General features: G+C 46.9%; 1 protein-coding gene across 2 annotated transcripts in view; it reads left to right on the forward strand.

The window, feature by feature from the left end:
- Nucleotides 1-12,920: 12,920 nt before the first annotated feature.
- ndst1b (N-deacetylase/N-sulfotransferase (heparan glucosaminyl) 1b) overlaps nucleotides 12,921-19,954 on the forward strand; it is a 213,140-nt gene continuing 206,106 nt past the window's right edge. For both annotated transcript variants that reach the window (XM_063053048.1, XM_063053049.1), the window contains exon 1: nucleotides 12,921-13,111. The gene's annotated coding sequence lies outside the window, so the exon portion shown is untranslated. The remainder of the gene's footprint in view (nucleotides 13,112-19,954) is intronic.

Consider the following 19,954-nt stretch of genomic DNA (forward strand, 5'->3'; position numbering starts at 1 on the left):
AGACTATGGAAACTGTACAGATTAAAAAGGAGGAGGTGCTTGCTGTCTTGAGGAAAATTAAAGTGGATAAATCCCCGGGACCTGACAGAGTGTTCCCTCGGACCTTGAAGGAGACTAGTGTTGAAATTGCGGGGGCCCTGGCAGAAATATTTAAAATGTCACTGTCTACGGGTGAAGTGCCGGAGGATTGGAGAGTGGCTCATGTTGTTCCATTGTTTAAAAAAGGATCGAAAAGTAATCCAGGAAATTATAGGCCGGTGAGTTTAACATCAGTAGTAGGTAAGTTATTGGAGGGAGTACTAAGAGACAGAATCTACAAGCATTTGGATAGACAGGGGCTTATTAGGGAGAGTCAACATGGTTTTGTGCATGGTAGGTCATGTTTGACCAATCTGTTGGAGTTTTTCAGGAGGTTACCAGGAAAGTGGATGAAGGGAAGGCAGTGGATATTGTCTACATGAACTTCAGTAAGGCCTTTGACAAGGTCCCGCATGGGAGGTTAGTTAGGAAAATTCAGTCGCTAGGTATACATGGAGAGTTGGTATATTGGATTAGACGTTGGCTCGATGGAAGAAGCCAGAGAGTGGTGGTAGAGAATTGCTTCTCTGAGTGGAGGCCTGTGACTAGTGGTGTGCCACAGGGATCAGTGCTGGGTCCATTGTTATTTGTCATCTATATCAATGATCTGGATGATAATGTGGTAAATTGGATCAGCAAGTTTGCTGATGATACAAAGATTGGAGGTGTAGTAGACAGTGAGGAAGGTTTTCAGAGCCTGCAGAGGGACTTGGACCAGCTGGAAAAATGGGCTGAAAAATGGCAGATGGAGTTTAATATTGACAAGTGTGAGGTATTGCAATTTGGAAGGACAAACCAACGTAGAACATACAGGGTTAATGGTAAGGCACTGAGGAGTGCAGTGGAACAGATGGATCTGGGACTATACAAAATTCCCTAAAAGTGGCGTCACAGGTAGATAGGTTTGTAAAGAGAGCTTTTGGTACATTGGCCTTTATTAATCGAAGTATTGAGTATAAGAGCTGGAATGTTATGATGAGGTTGTATAAGGCATTGGTGAGGCCGAATCTGGAGTATTGTGTTCAGTTTTGGTCACCAAATTACAGGAAGGATATAAATAAGGTTGAAAGAGTGCAGAGAAGGTTTACAAGGATGTTGCCGGGACTTGAGAAACTCAGTTACAGAGAAAGGTTGAATAGGTTAGGACTTTATTCCCTGGAGCGTAGAAGAATGAGGGGAGATTTGATAGAGGTATATAAAATTATGATGGGTATAGATAGAGTGAATGCAAGCAGGCTTTTTCCACTGAGGCAAGGGGAGAAAAAAACCAGAGGACATGGGTTAAGGGTGAGGGGGGAAAAGTTTAAAGGGAACATTAGGGGGGGCTTCTTCACACAGAGAGTGGTGGGAGTATGGAATGAGCTGCCAGACGAGGTGGTAAATGCGGGTTCTTTTTTAACATTTAAGAATAAATTGGACAGATACATGGATGGGAGGTGTATGGAGGGATATGGTCCGTGTGCAGGTCAGTGGGACTAGGCAGAAAATGGTTCGGCACAGCCAAGAAGGACCAAAAGGCCTGTTTCTGTGCTGTAGTTTCTATGGTTCTGTGGTTCTATAACTTAAAGCTGTTTACCCTCTCAAGCCCGGATCCATTGATATCAATAGGTGTTAGCCTGTCTCCATTCCTCCTGAAGACCACAACCAGCTCCTTTGTTTTTGTGACATTGAGGAAGAGGTTGTCTTCTTGACACCGCCGTGTCAGAGAAATGACGTCTTCCCTTTAGGCCACCTCATTGTTGTTTGAGATAAGGCCAATCAATGTAGTGTCATCAGCAGATAGGACCTGTGGGTGGTGATACAGTCATGGGTATAGGAGTAAAGGATGGGACTCAGTATGCAGCCCTGAGGGGCTCCTGTATTGAGAGACAGAGAGTTGGAGGTGAGGGAGCCCACTCTTACAACCTGCCGGCGATCTGACAGGAAGCCCACGATCCAGCTGCACAAGGCAGGGTCAAGGCCGAGGACTCTGAGCTTGAGATGTCATGTTTGATCTGTTCTGACGAAGACAAGCCTAAGAGATAACCCCAGCACACAGAGCCTGCAGGGCTGGAATACGGAAATGCCACTGGAATTGGTAAAATGGTTTACTATGGTCACATGTACTGAGTCATGTCAAGTTTGGCACTCAACCTATTTTCATAAGACATGCTCTCTAATCCAGGCAGCATCCTGCTAAATCACCCTCTCTGAAGTTTCCACATCCTTCCCACAATATACTGAGTGTGGTCTAACCGGGGTTTTATAGAGCTGCAACATTACCTACCAAAGGGCCTCTACCCAATACGTCGACTGTACTTTTTCCATGGATGCTGTCTGGTCTGCTGAGTTCCTCCAGCATTTTGTGTGTGTTGCTTGGATTTCCAGCATCTGCAGATTTTCGCCTTTGTAACATTACCTTCAGCTCAATTCCCCACATAAAGAAGGCCAGCACACCATACGCCTTCTTAACCACCCTGTCAACTTGCCCGGCATCTTTGAGGGATTTGAGCAGAGAAGGATGCCAGGAGACAATCAAAATATAGAGTATACATTTGAGAGGGAACTACAGTATGCACAGCTGATATTGAGAGGTTATCACTCCGACTTGTGTTAATATTATTTTGTGACTGTAGGTGCTATCGTAACTGCACAGGATGTGGGGTATGCTGTGTGTGTCTGCAAGTGCTGTGTTTGTCGATGAGAGTGGTTTCTGTGCTGCAGTAACTCTATTCTGAAAGTTATGAACAAGAAGGTCGTAGAAAATTACCACATCCTACAATTGACTGGGTTCATAGTTCATCAAAATGAGTTGCTAAGATCTTGAAATCAAAAGAATTTAGGCTTATGGAAAAAAAGCAGGGATTTTGGCACATTTGGTTTTGTTATTCGGGGAACACATCAAAGGTATCTGTGCTAAGATTGTAAAGCCCATGTAATTATAACTGTTCATGGTCTTTGACGTCCTCTCAAATCAGCTCTGCCTAGGAGTGGACATGCGCAGACTGGCCGTCCGGGACCTTCACAAACACGCATGCGCCGGATGGGCTCGCCTTGCCCCTCCCAGCAGTCAAGTAACAGCGCAAGCGCACCGGGGCACTGACGCTCGCCCACGTGACCAACGCCTTCACTCCGCCCTGCCGGTCAACGCGGGGATAATCACTCGCCCCGCCCACGCCGGTTGCCATTGTCTGCAAGGCCCCGCCCCTTAATCCGCGGTGTATCCATAGCAACCAGCCCTCCGAAAGGGGCGGGGCGGGTACTAACCCAGCACAGCAAGATCCCACAGTCCACTGAGACCCGTATTTTCAGCAATGATGGCTGTTACTTCAACAAGTAATTAGCATGACCACCCGCATTAGTATTGTTTATCATGTATTCACATTGTGTATCAATTTACAAAACTGTAAATTCCTTCATTATTGTCACTCGAGGCCCTCCGTTGGTCCCAGCTGTCTACAGGCCGGGGCAGTTTGATATGGAGAGCGGGCTGTTGCCCATGCAGCAAGCTCCCCCTCTCCACGCAGCTGGTACAGGAGAGACCGGTGCAGCTTGGCATCCACGCTGTCGCAGGAGTTGCCAGTCGGCGTTGAACTCACCGTTGGACTGCCTTAGGGACCCCAGCTCCGGGTCTCACTCCCGAAGCCTCCCCCGCGAGTAGGTATGGCCACAAGGCAGCGGAGGTTTGAGATCAGAGCTTTACTTCTCCTAGGTGAGCTGCCAACCATGTCCAATGAGTCCCATCTACCCGAAGCAACTGGTTTCAAGGCGCCAGTGGCCTGCCTTTGCCTCTGCCTTGTCAGTAGAAACAGTTCTGTCGGACTTAGTAGCTAAACCACACGTGAAGGCCAGGAGCTGGACTTGGTTGTCAGAGGCTAGTTGGGGAGTTTAATAGGCAGTGGGAGCTTGTCCCCATTACCCCACCTCCCCCGGCTATGAGAGCCTTAAGGAACCAATGGCCAATCTATTGTCACTGAGTAGCACAGTAGCATACAGTTATCATAACTCTCTGCTGTCCCAGCGATCAGTGATCGGAGTTCAATTCCCGATGCTCTCTGTAAGGTTTCCTCTCTCGTTTCAAAGATGTACAGGTTAGGGTTAGTGAGGATTTTTTTTATTTGGAGGTACAGTCTTCCCAGATCTTTTAGCTGCACCATCCAGCAACCCCTAACAATCCCCAATTTAACCCTAATCCAATCACAGGACAATTTATGATGAACATTTGCCCACTAACCAGTATGTTTTTGGACTGTGGGAGGAAACTGCAGCTCCCGGACAACGTACAAAATGCTTAAAGGGTGGCCGGGATTGAACCCTGTAGCCTGACAACCTAAGCTGTAATAGCATCTGCCAACTGCTATGTGACAGTGGTGCCCGGAGTGGTGGATTGAGAGTCGTGGATGTGTCATGTTGGCAACAGAAGCATAGCAACATTTGCGGGCTGCCCCCTCCACATCCTCACTGTGTGTTTCAGTGTATACGAGACCAACAAAACTGACCTTTGAGCTCCTGGGGTGAACTCCCTGGTGTAATTCTACACTCTCATCATAGACAGCATCCTCACGTCAGACATTACCATCTGGTTTGGTGATTCCATCTTCCCCAGGACACCCTGGTGTAATTCTACACTCTCATCACACACAGCATCCTCACATCAGCCATCACTGTCTGGTTTGGTGCAGCACCCTCCCACAATATATGAAAATTACAGTGAACTCAGGTCAGCAGAAAAGGTCGTTGGCTGCAGTCTACCATCACCGCAGGACTTGTACATGTTCGGGACAGAAGCGGACATTACCCACCCCGCAAATTGCATTTTCCAAAAGCTCCCTTCCGGAAAGTTCCGTATGGCTATCAAACAAGAACTTCACACCATCTTAAAAGTTTCCTACCCCAGGTAGTCAATCTGAGCAACCATTCTAGTTAGCTACCAAACCCCCTCTATCTATTACCCCCGTCACTGCACAGCACTGTAAGCACTTCATTGGGTTCATTTGCAGGGGAGCTGCGTGGCATCATTCATGCATTGACCAGGCCTTCACGCTGCGGGGTCGCCCTGGAGAGGAGATGTTGGAGGTTGTGTGGCGCAGCGAGCGTCCGCACAGGCTCCTCCCGTCAGTGCTGCCCTCCAGAGTTTGCTTGGTGGAAGACAAGCTGGTTTCCGATCATCTGCAGCCGCACTAGTGCGAGATGAGGAACTGCTGCGGCTTGTTCTTGCAGAGACGTGGCTCCAGGACAACACTCCATGCTGCATCAATCTACAGGATGTGACTCTTGGGGACTTGGGCTAATGTTTTTTGTGAATGTATATCTATATTTGCTATGTGCTGTGTGACTGTATTTACTGTGTTACATACCTTGACCCTGGAGAAACTCAGTTTCATTTATCTGTATACATGTGTAAGGTTGAATGGCAATTAAGCTTGAACCACTTTTTATAATGCTGTTTACATTGTAAATACATGCTAGTGCTTATGTATTTATAGTCATAGTCATTGTTCCCGGGGGAAATTGGTTTTCGTTACAGTTGCACCATAAATAATAAATCGTAATACAACCATAAATAGTTAAAGAGTAATATGTAAATTATGCCCAGAAATAAGTCCAGGACCAGCCTATCGGCTCAGGGTGTCTGACCCTCCAAGGGAGGAGTTGTAAAGTTTGATGGCCACAGGCAGGAATGACTTCCTATGACGCTCTGTGCTGCATCTCGGTGGAATGAGTCTCTGGCTGAATGTACTCCTGTGCCCACCCAGTACATTATGTAGTGGATGGGAGACATTGTCCAAGATGGCATGCAACTTGGACAGCATCCTCTTTTCAGACACCACCGTCAGAGAGTCCAGTTCCATCCCCACAACATCACAGGCCTTATGGATGAGTTTGTTGATTCTGTTAGTGTCTGCTACCCTCAGCCTGCTGCCCCAGCACACTACAGCAAACATGATAGCACTGGCCACCACAGACTCGTAGAACATCCTCAGTATCGTCCGGCAGATGTTAAAGGACCTCAGTCTCCTCAGGAAATAGAGACGGCTCTGACCCTTCTTGTAGACAGCCTCAGTGTTCTTTGACCAGTCCAGTTTATTGTCAATTCGTATCCCCAGGTATTTGTAATCCTCCACCATGTCCACCCTGACCCCCTGGATGGAAACAGGGTCAGCATCCATCATCAGAGACCTCCACCAACCAGGCCATCTTACTGCAGCCGTCAGGAAGGAGGTACAAGAGCCTGAATCAGTAGGGATAACTTCACTCACCCCACCACTGAACTGTCCCCACAACCTGTGGACTCCCTTTCAAGGACTCTTCATCTCATGTTCTCAGTATTTATTGCTTTTTTTATTTATTATTATTTTGTTTTCTTTTTGTATTTGCACATTTCTTTGTCTTTTGCACATTGGCTGTTTTGTCTGTCCTGTAGAGTGTGGTCTTTCATTGACTGTCTTGTGTTTCTTTGTGTTTTCTGTAAATGCCCACAAGAAAATGAATCTCGGGGTGCATATGGTGACATATAATGCACAGTACTTTGATAATAAATTTATTTTGAACTTTGAATGAAGTTGATCTTGATCCTTACGTCAGCTGTTCCTCACCCTCATCCAGCTGATGGCTCTTCCTGCAACTGCTGGCCAGCACTGGGGAAGTTTCGCTGAATCCCCCCAAGGCTCGTGTTGGAGGTGGACTTCCGTGTTTTTATTCACCAGATTAACTCTCAAAACAGAAAGAAACGAGTAGAACACCAGCTGTTTCCCCCAAATCACTTTTTACCAGATATTTGATACCTCCATCAAGAAGGAGGTACAGAATCCTGAAGACACACACTCAACATTTCAGGAACAGGTTCTTCCCCTCTGTCTTCAGATTTCTCACTATTTTAATCCCTTGTTTGCATGACCTATTAAATTTATGTATGTATATTTTATATATTGCACCATCACCTGAACACAGCCTCACTTTTGCTCTGCTTGTTCATTTCTGAATATGTATTATTTTATGCCTTGCACTGCCACTAAACAATATATTTCACAACATAAGCCAGTGATATCAAACCTGATTTTGACTCTGGTCAAGACAGATACGTTAAGAACATTTAAGAGACTCTTAGTCAGGCACGTGGATGATAGGAAAATGGAGGGCTGTGTGGGAGGGGAGGGTTAGATTGATCATGGAGCAAAGCACACAAAATGCTGGAGGAACTTAATAAACAGTCAACGTTTTGGGCCGAGGCTCCTCATCAGGACTGGAAGAGAAGAGGGCAGAAGCCAGAATGAAAAGGCAAGGGTGAGGGTGAGAATTACAAGCTGGGCGGTGATTGGTAGAAGAGGTAAAGAGCTGAAGAAGAAAGAAATTGATAGGAGTAGAGACCGGAAGAAAGGGAAGGAGGGGAACCCAAAGGGAGCTGATGGGCAGGTGAGGAGAACAGAAGGAGTGAGAGGAGAAACAGAGCAGGGAATAGTTTATTTAGAGATACAGTGTGGAACAGTCCCTTCTGACCCTTTGAGCTGCACTGCCCAGCAATCTTTCAATTTCACCCTACCCTACTCACAGGATAACTTACAATGACCAGTCATTGTATGCCAACTGGTATGTCTTTGGATTTGAGAGGACACCAGAGTACCCAGAGGAAACCCATACACACACAGGATAAATGTTCAAATCTTACTTACAGAGGATGCCGGAACGATGCCCAAGCTATGATAGCAATGGGCTAAACGCTAGGCTTCCATAGTGCCCCAATTCCCACAACTTACTAGCCCATTGGCCTTTGGAACGTGGGGGGGGGGGGAACTGGAGCACCTCAAACCTACAGGGAGAACGTACAAACTCCTCACAGACAGTGATGCAAATTGAACCCCCATCATTCACACCATTAAGTGTTACACTAACTGCAACGCAACTGTGCTATTGAAAGAGAAGGAAGGAGAGAACCTTCTTGTTCTGGCGTCTTCCCCCTTCCTTTCCACTCCTGATGAAAGGTCTCGGCCTCAAACATTGATTGTTTATCCCTCTCCATAGATGCTGTCTGACCTGCTGAGTTCCTCCAGCATTTTGTGTGTGTTGCTCAAAATTTCCAGCATCTGCAAAATTTCTTGTAATTATGAGGTTGATCTTGGAGTTGGGTTATCTAGGTTGGCACAACATTGTGGGCCAAAGGGCCTGTACCGTGCTGTAATATTTTATGTTAGACAATAAAACAGAGGAGCAGAATGAGGCCATTCAGCCCCTCAAGTCTGCTCCACCATGCCATCACAGATGACTTATTATCCCTCTCAACCTCACTCTCCTGACTTCTCCCCGTAGCCCTTCACATCCTGATTAATCAAAAACCTATCAAACTCCTCTTTAAATACACCCAGTGACTTGGCCTCCACAGATGCCTGTGGCAATGAATTCCACAGATTCACCACCCTCTGGCTCAAGAAATTTCTTCTCATCTCTGTTCTAAAGGGACATCCATGTATTGTGAAGCGGTGTCCTCCAGTCCTGGACTCCCCCAATATCCAAAACATCCTCTCCACATCCACTCCAGATGCGGAATGACCAGATCAGGTTTCAGGATTAATTCGAGTCAACTTGAGTTAATATGGTGGAGTATGCATTATAATTAACTCCTCATGGTGCACAGACGTGACATTTCTGTCTCAGTCCTGCTCACCCTGGAACATCTAGTGCTCAAGTGTCGTCCATTTTCTCTGCTGAGGAGTGATCCTGGTAACGGTGTACGTTCTGCCTCAGGCCGATGTCAGGCAGGCTCTGGAGGAGCTGAACACTGTAATCAGCAGGCACAAAACAACGCACCCTGACGCCTTCCCTACCATTCCGGGGGATTTCAAGCAGGCAGCTTGACGAAGTATCTGAACAGGTACCACCTGTCGAACCACAGAAGCCAACACACTTGACCACTGTTATACCACCATCAAGCGCACTTACTGTGCAACACTACAGTCCAATTATCTGACTGTACTCTACTTCCATTATAGAAACAGAGACTAAAGACAAACAGCACCAATGGTGAGGACCAAGCGGGTACGGACAAGGGACGCAGAGGAGGATTTACAGAACTGATCTGAGTCGGTGGACTGGACATCTTCAAATCTGAATGGTTATACCACAGTTGTCACTGACTTCATCAAGACCTGCGTCGATAAGAGTGTGCCTTCGAGAACATACCGGACATACCCAAACGAAAGCTGTAGATGAAACAGGAGGCTTATAGTCTGCTGAGGGCTAGATTTGTGGCATTCAGAAACAGTGATCCAGAAATATACAAGAAGTCCAGGTACAACCTATGGAAGGCTACCTTAAGGGTGAAAAAACAACTCTGATTCAAGTTAGAGATGGAGTTGGATATATGTCAGCTCTGGCGGGGTTTGTACTTCCTAGAAGGCAAAACCTAACATCATGAATGGCAGTGATGCTTCATTCCCAGACAAGCTCGATGCCTTTTACGCACGCTTTGAAAGGGAAAATAAAACTACACCTGTGTGAACCCCCCACACCAACTTTCTCACTGCTGCAGTCGGGAGTTTGAAATCAGTTTCAAAATTGGGGTTTAATATCATCGCCATTTGTCGTGAAATTTGTTAACTTAGCTGTACAATGAAATACATAATTTTTAACTGATAAATTGCAATAAGAAATATATATAAAAGGTTAAATTAAGTAAGTGGTGCAAAAAGAAAGCAAAAACTACTGAGGTCATGTTCTTTTTTTTAATATCTTTTTATTGAATAAGTATACAAAAAGGTAAGCCATATAGGCACTAATACACTGTTAGAATATAATAAAATTACAGGAGATATTAATACAGAAAAAAAGGTGATACAAACAATGTAATTTAAACATAACATACCAAGGTAACATAATAGTATACTAATTTTTATATATATATCAATAGAGAAAAGGGAAACCCCCCCCAAAAAAAAAACCCCACAGTGCAACTAACTAAAAGCAAAGCAAAGCAATGGGCTAACTTGGAACCAAGCAGAGTTAAAGATCTTAAAATCACGTCCTCAAACCCGACTTCCATTAAAAACAGTAAAAAAAAACAAGAAGGGTAGAGGTCATGTTCATGAGCTCATTGTCTCATGGCAGAGGGGAAGAAACTGTCCCTGAAATGTTGAGTGTGCGTCTTCAGACTTCTGTACCTCCTCTGTGATGGTATTAATGAGAGGAGGGTATGTCCTGAATGATGCGTGCCACCTTCTCGAGGTGTTGACTTCTGAAGGTGCTTCAAAAGGACAACAATCATACCAGTGTCCAAGAAGAGGAGGGTGAGCTGTCTCAATGACACTTGCCCAGTTGCACTTGTATCTACTGTGATAATTCTACTGTGTGGAGAGCTTTCTGACAGGCTGCATCACTGTCTGGGGGGCGGGGGGCTACTGCACAGGACCAAAGTAAGCTGCAGAAGGTTGTAAATCTAGTCAGCTCCACCTTGAGTACTAGACTACAAAGTACTCAGAACATCTTCATGGAGCGGTGTCTCAGAAAGGCAGCATCCATTATTAAAAACCTCCAGCACCCAGGGCATGCCCTTTTCTCACTGTTACCATCAGGTAGGAGATACAGAAGCCTGAAGGCACACACTCAGCGATTCAGGAACAGCTTCTTCCCCTCTGCCATCTGATTCCTAAATGGACGTTGAAGCTTTGTACACTACCTCACTTTTTTAAGTATACAGTATTTATGATTTTTGCACATTTTAAATCTATTCAATGTATGTATACTGTAATCCATTTACTTATTTATTAATAAATAAATAAATAAATTTATTCTGCTCTCTTTTATAAGTTAACAAATTTCACATCACATGCCAGTGATAATAAACCTGATTCTGATTCTGATGTGCTTTGAGAGATTGGTCATGGCTAGAATCAACTCCTGTCTAAGCAAAGACTTGGCCCCACAGCAATTTACCTGTTGCCAAAATAGCTCTACAGTGAACAACAGGAATTCTGCAGATGCTGGAAATTCAAGCAATACACATCAAAGTTGCTGGTGAACGCAGCAGGCCAGGCAGCATCTGTAGGAAGAGGCGCAGTCGACGTTTCAGGCCGAGACCCTTCGTCAGGACATAGCTCTACAGTGAGTGCAGTCTCATTGGCTCTCCACTTGGCCTTGGAACACCTGGACAATAGTAATTCCTATGTCTGGAATGGAGGGGTCACAGCGCAGGATTGGAAAAATGAGATGCAAACTGGGGCAGTACGATATGGAGAACAAGCTGCTGCCCATGTCGCAGGCTCTTCCCCACCCTCACCACCCCACGCAGCTGATAGATTCAAAGGAACGGCAGCAAATGATGCAGTTTAGCACCCGCAGTCACAGTATGCAGGATAAGTTTTTCACTGTAATCTTGCTGCATGTGACAAAGTCAGTACAAATGCCAAGTTTAGACAGAGTCCACGGAGGGGTGTCTGCTCTCTGTGATGTGCTTAATTGTGGCTACAACTCTCTGCAATTTCTTGTAGTCACGGGTAGAGCAGATGCACTGATGCATCCAGATAGGATGTTTCCTGTGGTGTACCCAGTCTTCGAGAGGGTGCAGAGGAGATTTACCAGGATGCTGCCTGGATTAGAGAGCATGTTGTACGAGGATAAATTGAGCGTGCTAGGACTTTTCAGAAGACTGTAAGGCATTCAGCCCATCAAGTCTACTATACCATTCTACCCTGGTTGATTTATTCTTCCTCTCAACACCACCCTCCTGCCTCCTCCCCGTAACCTTTGACACTCTCACTAACCAAGAAGCAATCAACCTCCACTTTAAATATATCCAACCATGTTGCCTCCACAGCCATCTGTAGCAATGAATTCCACAGGTTCTCCACCCTCCGGCTAAATAAATTCCTTCTCATCTCTGTTCTAAATGCATGTTCCTCTAACCTGAGGCTGTGCCCTCTGGTCCTAGACTCTCTGACTACGTCTTGGCCTTTCAAAGTTCAATAGGCCCAATGAATCCCACCCCCCCCCATTCTTCTAAAACACTTGTGAGTTTCTGCTGCCTTCTCCACCTAACCTTTGACATATAATATGTACAGGCCCAGAGCTATCAAATGCTCCTTATACATTAACCCTTTCATCCCCAGAATCAGTCTCTTGAACCTGCTCTGGCCATCTGCAGTGGGAGGTGACTTGACAGGATGATAAAAGGCAGAGATGGAGTGGACAGCCAGGGACTCATTCCCAGGGCAGAAATGGCTAATAGGAGGGGTACCATTTTAAGGTGATTGAAGGAAAGTGTAGTGGGGGCGGGGGGATGTCAGAGGTAGGTTTTTCAGACAGGGAGTGGTGGCAAAAGCAGCCACATTAGGGACATTTAGCAGACTCTGAGATGGGCACATGGATGATAAAAAATGGGGGTTGGGTAGATAGATCTTTGTCTAGGTTTAAATGCTGGCACAACATTGTGGACGCACTGCTCCATAATCTATGTTCTACATTGAAATATTGCAAATGGAATCCAATTATATCAACGGACTGTTTTAAGTTTAGTGTGGTGTAGAGATTTTAAAACCTCCCTCAATTTTTAATCAATGGATCAGATATTATGAAATATTAAAAGCCAGTCCACTCCATCTGCTTTTTGACACAGGCTGCCAACAGAAGCATATTTTATGCTCCTATGTCTTACCGTCAAAGGTTACGGGAAGAGGGCTGGACAATGGGGTTGAGAGGGATAATAAATCAGCCATGATAGAATAGCGGAGCAGACTCGATGGGCCGAATGGCCTAATTCTGCTCCGATATCTTATGATCCATGGCCTTGTCAACAGGTAGTCAGGACGTTGGAGGAAAAGGGCAGCTATAGAGCGGTCTAACTGCGGCGAGCCGTCCGGTGAGGAAGCGGTTAAACCGGCGGCCGCTGTCATGTCTCCGAGATGCCCTCTAGTGAGTATTGCGCTTTCACCGTCTGCTGTTCCCTTTGTGCGGAGCGCAAGGGCCTCTTCGCCTTTTCCCTCTGAGATGCCTCGAGAGGACGCAACCGAGAGGCAGACATTGCTTTCAGTGGGGAAGAGGAGTTCAGTGTCTGAAGACTGCTGAGGCGGTGAGTACCGTGTTGCCTTCCGACATGGTGTTGAATGGCTGCCCTGTGTGTGTGTCTATGTATCCATAGCCATATCCATCTGTGTGTGTGTGTGTGTGTTCCTCTGCCTGTGTGTGAGAGGGGGACGGAGGGAGGCGGAGAGAGCACTCCCCGGCCTGTGCGCTATTTTAACATTTTATTGAAAGGCGAACCAGGCGCTGAACACAAGGCGGCTGACAAGCCTAACCTCCCCCATTCCGCAAACCAGAAAGGTGGGTTCGAGAGATGGAAGTGACAGTGGGACTGGGGAGAGGGCGGACAGCCCGGGGCAACGGGCTCTGCACTGTTACACACCGACTCCCGGTCCCGCTGAGCAGCCTAACAAACGCTGCGAGTGCGGCGGACCGTTTCGATATACGGGACCGTACCGGACCGGACTGTCAGCAGCGGGTACGGTTCCCGAGCCCAGGCGTTATTGTCGATACTGAAATGGCCGATTACTTCTGTAACTCAAAACATCGCAATCCTCAACCCAAAATTAAATATTAGCAAGCAGAAATAATTAATTGCAGTAATAATCAAAACTCGAAGCAGTTGGAATTAATACAAAATGCCGGAGGAACTCAGCAGGTCAGGCAGCGTCTATGGAGGGGAATAAAAAGTCAATGTTTCAGTCTGAGACCCTTCATCAGGACTGGAAAGGAAGGGGGAAGATGCCAGAATAAGAAAACGGGGGAAGGGAGGGATGGTGAGACACTGGGAGGTGATAGGTGAGACCAGGTGAGGGGGAAGGTGGGTGGGTGGGTGGGGGAGGGGATGAAGTGAGACACTGGGAGGTGATAGGTGAGACCAGGTGAGGGGGAAGGTGGGTGGGTGGGGGAGGGGATGAAGTGAGACACTGGGAGGTGATAGGTGAGACCAGGTAAGGGGGAAGGTGGGTGGGGGAGAGGGGGATGAAGTGAGACACTGGGAGGTGATAGGTGAGACCAGGTGAGGGGGAAGGTGGGTGGGTGGGGAGGGGGGATGAGGTGAGACACTGGGAGGTGATAGGTGAGACCAGGTGAGGGGGAAGGTGGGTGGGGGTGGAAGTGAGAAGCTGGAAAGTGATAGGTGGAAAAGATTGAAGAAGTAATCTGATAGAGGAGAGTGGACCATGGGAGAAAGGGAAGGAGGAGAGGCACTGGGAGAGGTCATTGGCAAGTGAGAAGAAAAGGTGTGAGAGGGAAACTGGAAAATGGAATGGAAAACTAGGTCGCTGGACAATGATGGGTGTGTTGAGTGCGAGGTTGTTTCTGCAACAGCACTTAACCAGTTGCTGTCTCACTCCTGTACACCACCTCATCACCATCTGAAACTCTGCCAACAATAGCTGTGTTGTTGGCAAATTTATGGATGATATTTGATCTGTGCCTAGTCACACTGTTGTGGGTGTAGAGAGAGTAGAGCCATGGGCTAAGCACTCATCCCTGAGTTACGCCAATGTTGATTATCAGCGAGGAAGAGATGTTACTTTTGATCTGCACAGACTGTGAGGAAGTCAAAAGATCCAGTTGCAGAGGGAAGTACAGAGGCCCAGGCTTTGGAGCTTGTTGGTTAGAACTGAGGGTATGATTGTGTTGAACACTGAGCTATAATTGTAGGTATTCCTGTTGTCCAGTGGAGAGCCAGTGAGATTGCGTCCACCGTGGACTTACTGGGGCAAGAGACAAATTTCAGTCTCTTGCTTGGGCAGGAGCTGGTTTTGGTCATGACCAAAGGCTAGAATTAACTATGGCTCCATGACTCCACTCAAAAGTGGCCACATTTATAGTTTGTGCTCTGGACCACTCCTATGTGATGATTCAGTTCAGTTTGGGAGAGTAGCAATTGGAACTTCCTGAGGGTAGGAGGCCCTACTGGTGCTGGGCTTCCTGGCAGGGTGGTGATAGTTCTCGAGGATAATCAGTGCTGAACTGAAGTGATGCTGAAAAGGAGGCATGCAGGAGTGAGATAGGTCAGCTGGTTGAACGATGCTGCAACAATCTCACTCTCAGTGACAGTAAGACCGAGGAACTGATTGTGAACAACAGAATGGGGAAGTCATGGGAACACATACCAGTCCTCATCGAAGGTCTGGTGGTGGAAAGGTTGACCAGCTGCAGGATCCTGGATGGCAACATCTCGGATCTGAACACATTGATGCAACTATGAAGGAGAGATACCGGCGGCTACACTTCATTTGGAGTTTGAGGAGATTTGGCACGTCATCAAAATCTCGTAGATGTGCCGTAGAGGGTGTTCTGATTGGTTACATCATCGCCTGGTATGGAGGGGCCTGTGCACAGGATCGCAAGAGGCTGCAGAGGGCTGTAAACTCGGTCAGATCCATCATGGGCACAGCCCTCCCTCCATCGAGAACGTAGATCAGTACGTGATGTTGACCTACTTCAAGCTCAATCTAACCCTTCCTTCCCCCATAATCCTCCATTCTTCTATCATAATTGTCCCTATCTAAGAATCTGTTAAAAGTCCCTAATGTATCTGCCTCTGTCGCCACCCCGGCAGCACGTTCCACACACCCACCACTGACATCGTCAAGAGACAGTCCCTCAGGAAGGCAGCATCCATCCCTAAAGACCCTCAAGAAGCAGATTCGATGGGCTGAATGGTCTGATTCTACTCCAGTGTCTCACGGTCCTATGGTGTCACCATCTGGGACAAGTTCTCTTTGCATTAATACTATTGAGGAGAGGGTACAGAAGCCTGAAGATCTAGGGTCCTGTACCTTCTCAATAATATTTTAGGAACAGCGTTTTCCCCTCTGCCATCAGATTTCTGAACTGACAACGAATTCATCAACACTATTTATTTCTCTAACAGAGTAATATTTATATATTTGTAATTTCATTCGTAAGGCCAGTGATGTTGTGGGGATGGAACTGGACTCTCTGACGGTGGTGTCTGAAAAGAGGATGCTGTCCAAGTTGCATGCCATCTTGGACAATGTCTCCCATCCACTACATAATGTACTGGGTGGGCACAGGAGTACATTCAGCCAGAGACTCATTCCACCGAGACGCAACACAGCGTCATAGGAAGTCATTCCTGCCTGTGGCCATCAAACTTTACAACTCCTCCCTTGGAGGGTCAGACACCCTGAGTCAATAGGCTGGTCCTGGACTTATTTCATAATTCACTGGCATAATTTACATATTACTATTTAATTATTTATGGTTTTATTACTATTATTTATTGTGCAACTGTAACAAAAAAAACAATTTTCCCTGGGATCAATAAAGAATGACTATGACTATGACTAGGACATTGTTCTCTACTGCTGCTTCAAAAGAAAAAAATTCCTGAGGTGCGTCAGTGATAATGAACCTGACTGAGATTCTGAGCAGCTCAGGGCTGTAAATCAGCTGTATGATGTGGGGATATTCTAAATGTGGACACCAGCTACCAGTGGCAAGAAATTTACTCTGAGGGACAATAGTGAACTCACTGTGTTTTGTAAGACCATAAGACACAGGCACAGAATAGGCCATTCACCATTCCATCAGGGCTGATTTATTAACCCTCTCAACTCCATTCGCCTGCCTTCTTCCCGTTACCCTTAACACATTGATTAATCAAGAATCTTATCAACCTCCACTCGAATATACCCACTGACTTGGCCTCTACAGCCATCTGTGGTAATGAATTCCACAGATTCACCAGCCTCTGGCTAAAGAAATTCCTCCTCATCTGTCTTGAAAATGGATGTCCCTCTGTTACTGAAGAACATGTATGTCACCATTTACAACCCTGAGATTCTTGCGGGCATTTGCAGTAAATACAAGAGCCATAATAGAATCAATGAAAGACTGCACCCAGAGCTATAGGGAAAGATTGAATAGGTTGGGACTTTATTCCTTAGAATGTAAAAGATTGAGAGGAGATTTGATAGAGCTATACAAAATTATGAGAAGTGTAGATAGGGTAAATGCAAGCAGGCTTTTTCCCCTGAGGTTGGGTGGGACTACAGCCAAAGGTCATGAGTTAAGGGTGAAAGGTGAAAAGTTTAAGGGGGGGCATGAGGGGAAACTTCTTCACTCAGAGGGTCACGAGGGTGTGGAATGAGCTGCCGACACAAGTGATGGATGTGAGCTTGATTTCAAAGTTTGAGAAGTTTGGATAGGTACATGGATGGGAGGGTTATGGAGGTGTAGGTCAATGGGAGTAGGCAGTTTAAGTAGCTTGGCATGGATAAGATGGGCCGAAGGGCCTGTTTCGGTGCTGTGTTTCTCTGTGAGTCTATGGCTGTATAAGCTGTAAGTATACGAGAACATGAGATGAAGGGTCCTTGACAGAGAGTCCTTAGGTTGTGGGAACAGTTCAGTGATGGGGTGAGTGAAGCTGAGTGAGCTTTTCCAGAGTTTGATGGTTGAGGGGTAATAACTGTTCCTGAACCTGGTGGTGTGGGTCCTGAACCAAGCAGTGAGGAGAGAGCACGGCCTGGGTGGTGGGGGTCCCTGATGATGGATGCTGCCGTCCTGTGACAGTGCTCCGTGTAGATCTGCTCAGTGGTGGGGAGAGCGTTACCCATCATGGACTGAGCCGTATCAGCCAACATTTGCACTTTATTTGTCTGCCTGCCCTGCGCTATAATGCTGCGTTTGGATCACCTCCATACGGAATGGCCTGTTCAGAAGGTATGCTAACAAAACTTTTTTCACTCATCAGTATGTCACAATAATAAACCAATTATCAAATGGAAAATTGATTAGAGCTGTGAAAAGTAAATCAAATAAATCAATTTGGCAAATCTGTTTATTATTGAGGTGCAGTAACAAACTTTGATTTGTTTGCCAACTGTGCTGCTAATTTGAAAACTGTCCTCAACTTCACGTGCTCCATCACTAAACTGTTCCCACAACCTCTGCTCTCACTTTCAATGACTCTTCATCTAATGTTCTCGATATTTATTGATTTTTGTTTTGTGTTTTTTTATCTTATTGTATATGCCCAGTTTATTGGCTTTTGCACTCTGGTGCTCGTCCGTCCTATTTGGGTGCGATCTTATATTGTGTTTCTTGTGTTTACTGAGAATGCCCACAAGAAAACAAATCTCAGGGTTGTATATGGTGACATATGTACTTCGATAATAAATTTACTTTGAATTTTGATGAAGGGTCTTTGACTCCACAGATGCTGTGTGTTGCTTTGTACTTGTTACATTCGTGGAATCCCTTGTGTTTATGAAATTCTTTGTCTTTCTCAAAGGAAGAAGCAAATAGGAATAAAAAGGACTTTTACAGTAATAAATATGAAATGGACAAAGGGTTACAGTGTTTTAGTAAAGTCAAAGTTGAGTTTTGTCATTTGCACAATTCCATGTACACACAGGTGTGATGAGAAACAGATTCTTCTTCAGCCTTTTACCTCTTCCACCTACCCATTTCATCCCCCTCTCCCCCACCCACCTTCCCCCTCACCTGGTCTCACCCGTCACCCACCCACTTCATCCCCCCTCTCCCACCCACCCACATTCCCCCTCACCTGGTCTCACCTGTCACCTCCCAGTGTCTCACTTCATCCCCCCTCTCCCACCCACCCACCTTCCCCCTCACCTGGTCTCACCCGTCACCTCCCAGTGTCTCACTTCATCCCCCCTCTCCCACCCACCCACCTTCCCCCTCACCTGGTCTCACCTGTCACCTCCCAGTGTCTCACTTCATCCCCCCTCTCCCACCCACCCACCTTCCCCCTCACCTGGTCTCACCTGTCACCTCCCAGTGTCTCACTTCATCCCCCTCCCCACCCACCCACCTTCCCCCTCACCTGGTCTCACCTATCACCTCCCAGTGTCTCACTTCATCCCCCTCCCCACCCACCCACCTTCCCCCTCACCTGGTCTCACCTGTCACCTCCCAGTGTCTCACTTCATCCCCCTCCCCACCCACCCACCTTCCCCCTCACCTGGTCTCACCTATCACCTCCTAGTGTCTCACTTCATCCCCCCCCCACCCACCTTCCCCCTCACCTGGTCTCACCTATCACCTCCCAGTGTCTCACTTCATCCCCCCCCCACCCACCTTCCCCCTCACCTGGTCTCACCTATCACCTCCCAGCGACTCACTTCATCCCCCCTCCCCACCCACCCACCTTCGCCCTCATCTGGTCTCACCCGTCACCTCACAGTGTCTCACTTCATCCCCCTCCCCACCCACTCACCTTCCCCCTCACCTGGTCTCACCTATCACCTCCCAGCGACTCACTTCATCCCCCCTCCCCACCCACCTTCCCCCTCACCTGGTCTCACCTATCACCTGTTTGTACTCCTTCCCCTCCCTCCTTCTTATTCCGGCTTCTTCACCCTTCCTTTCCAGTCCTGATGAAGTGTCTTGGCCTGAAACATCAACCGTTTATTCCTCTCCTGCCCTGCTGAGTTCCTCCAGCATTTTGTGCGTGTGTGTGTTGCTGAAGATTTCCGGCATCTGCAGAACGTCGTGATATTGAGGTAGTTTGTTACAAATGTTCCCCGTGGAAGCCAGGGCCTCAACGCAGTGGGAATTTCCTCTGGGTTCCCTAAGGGAATTTTGAGTCTTACTTCAGTGGTGGGCAAATGATTGGAAGGGGAAATGATAGGCTGATAGAGAAATGGAGAGGTGTGTGGGAGGGAAGGGTGGATTGATCATAGAGTTGGTTAAAAAGCAGACACAACACTGTGAGCCGAAGGGTCTGTACGGGGCCATAATGCTCTGTGTTCTATGGTGAGTTGCAAATGCAGCTCAGTCCTTCATGAAAACCAGCCTCTCCTCCATCTCAACCTCCTGCCCAGCCCTCCCCTCCCTCCACCTGAATCCTTCTATCACCTGCCAGATCTTTCTCCACCCTTCCCTC

Source organism: Mobula hypostoma, chromosome 7 (assembly GCF_963921235.1).
Source record: "Mobula hypostoma chromosome 7, sMobHyp1.1, whole genome shotgun sequence".
In the NCBI taxonomy this organism is placed as follows: domain Eukaryota; kingdom Metazoa; phylum Chordata; class Chondrichthyes; order Myliobatiformes; family Myliobatidae; genus Mobula; species Mobula hypostoma.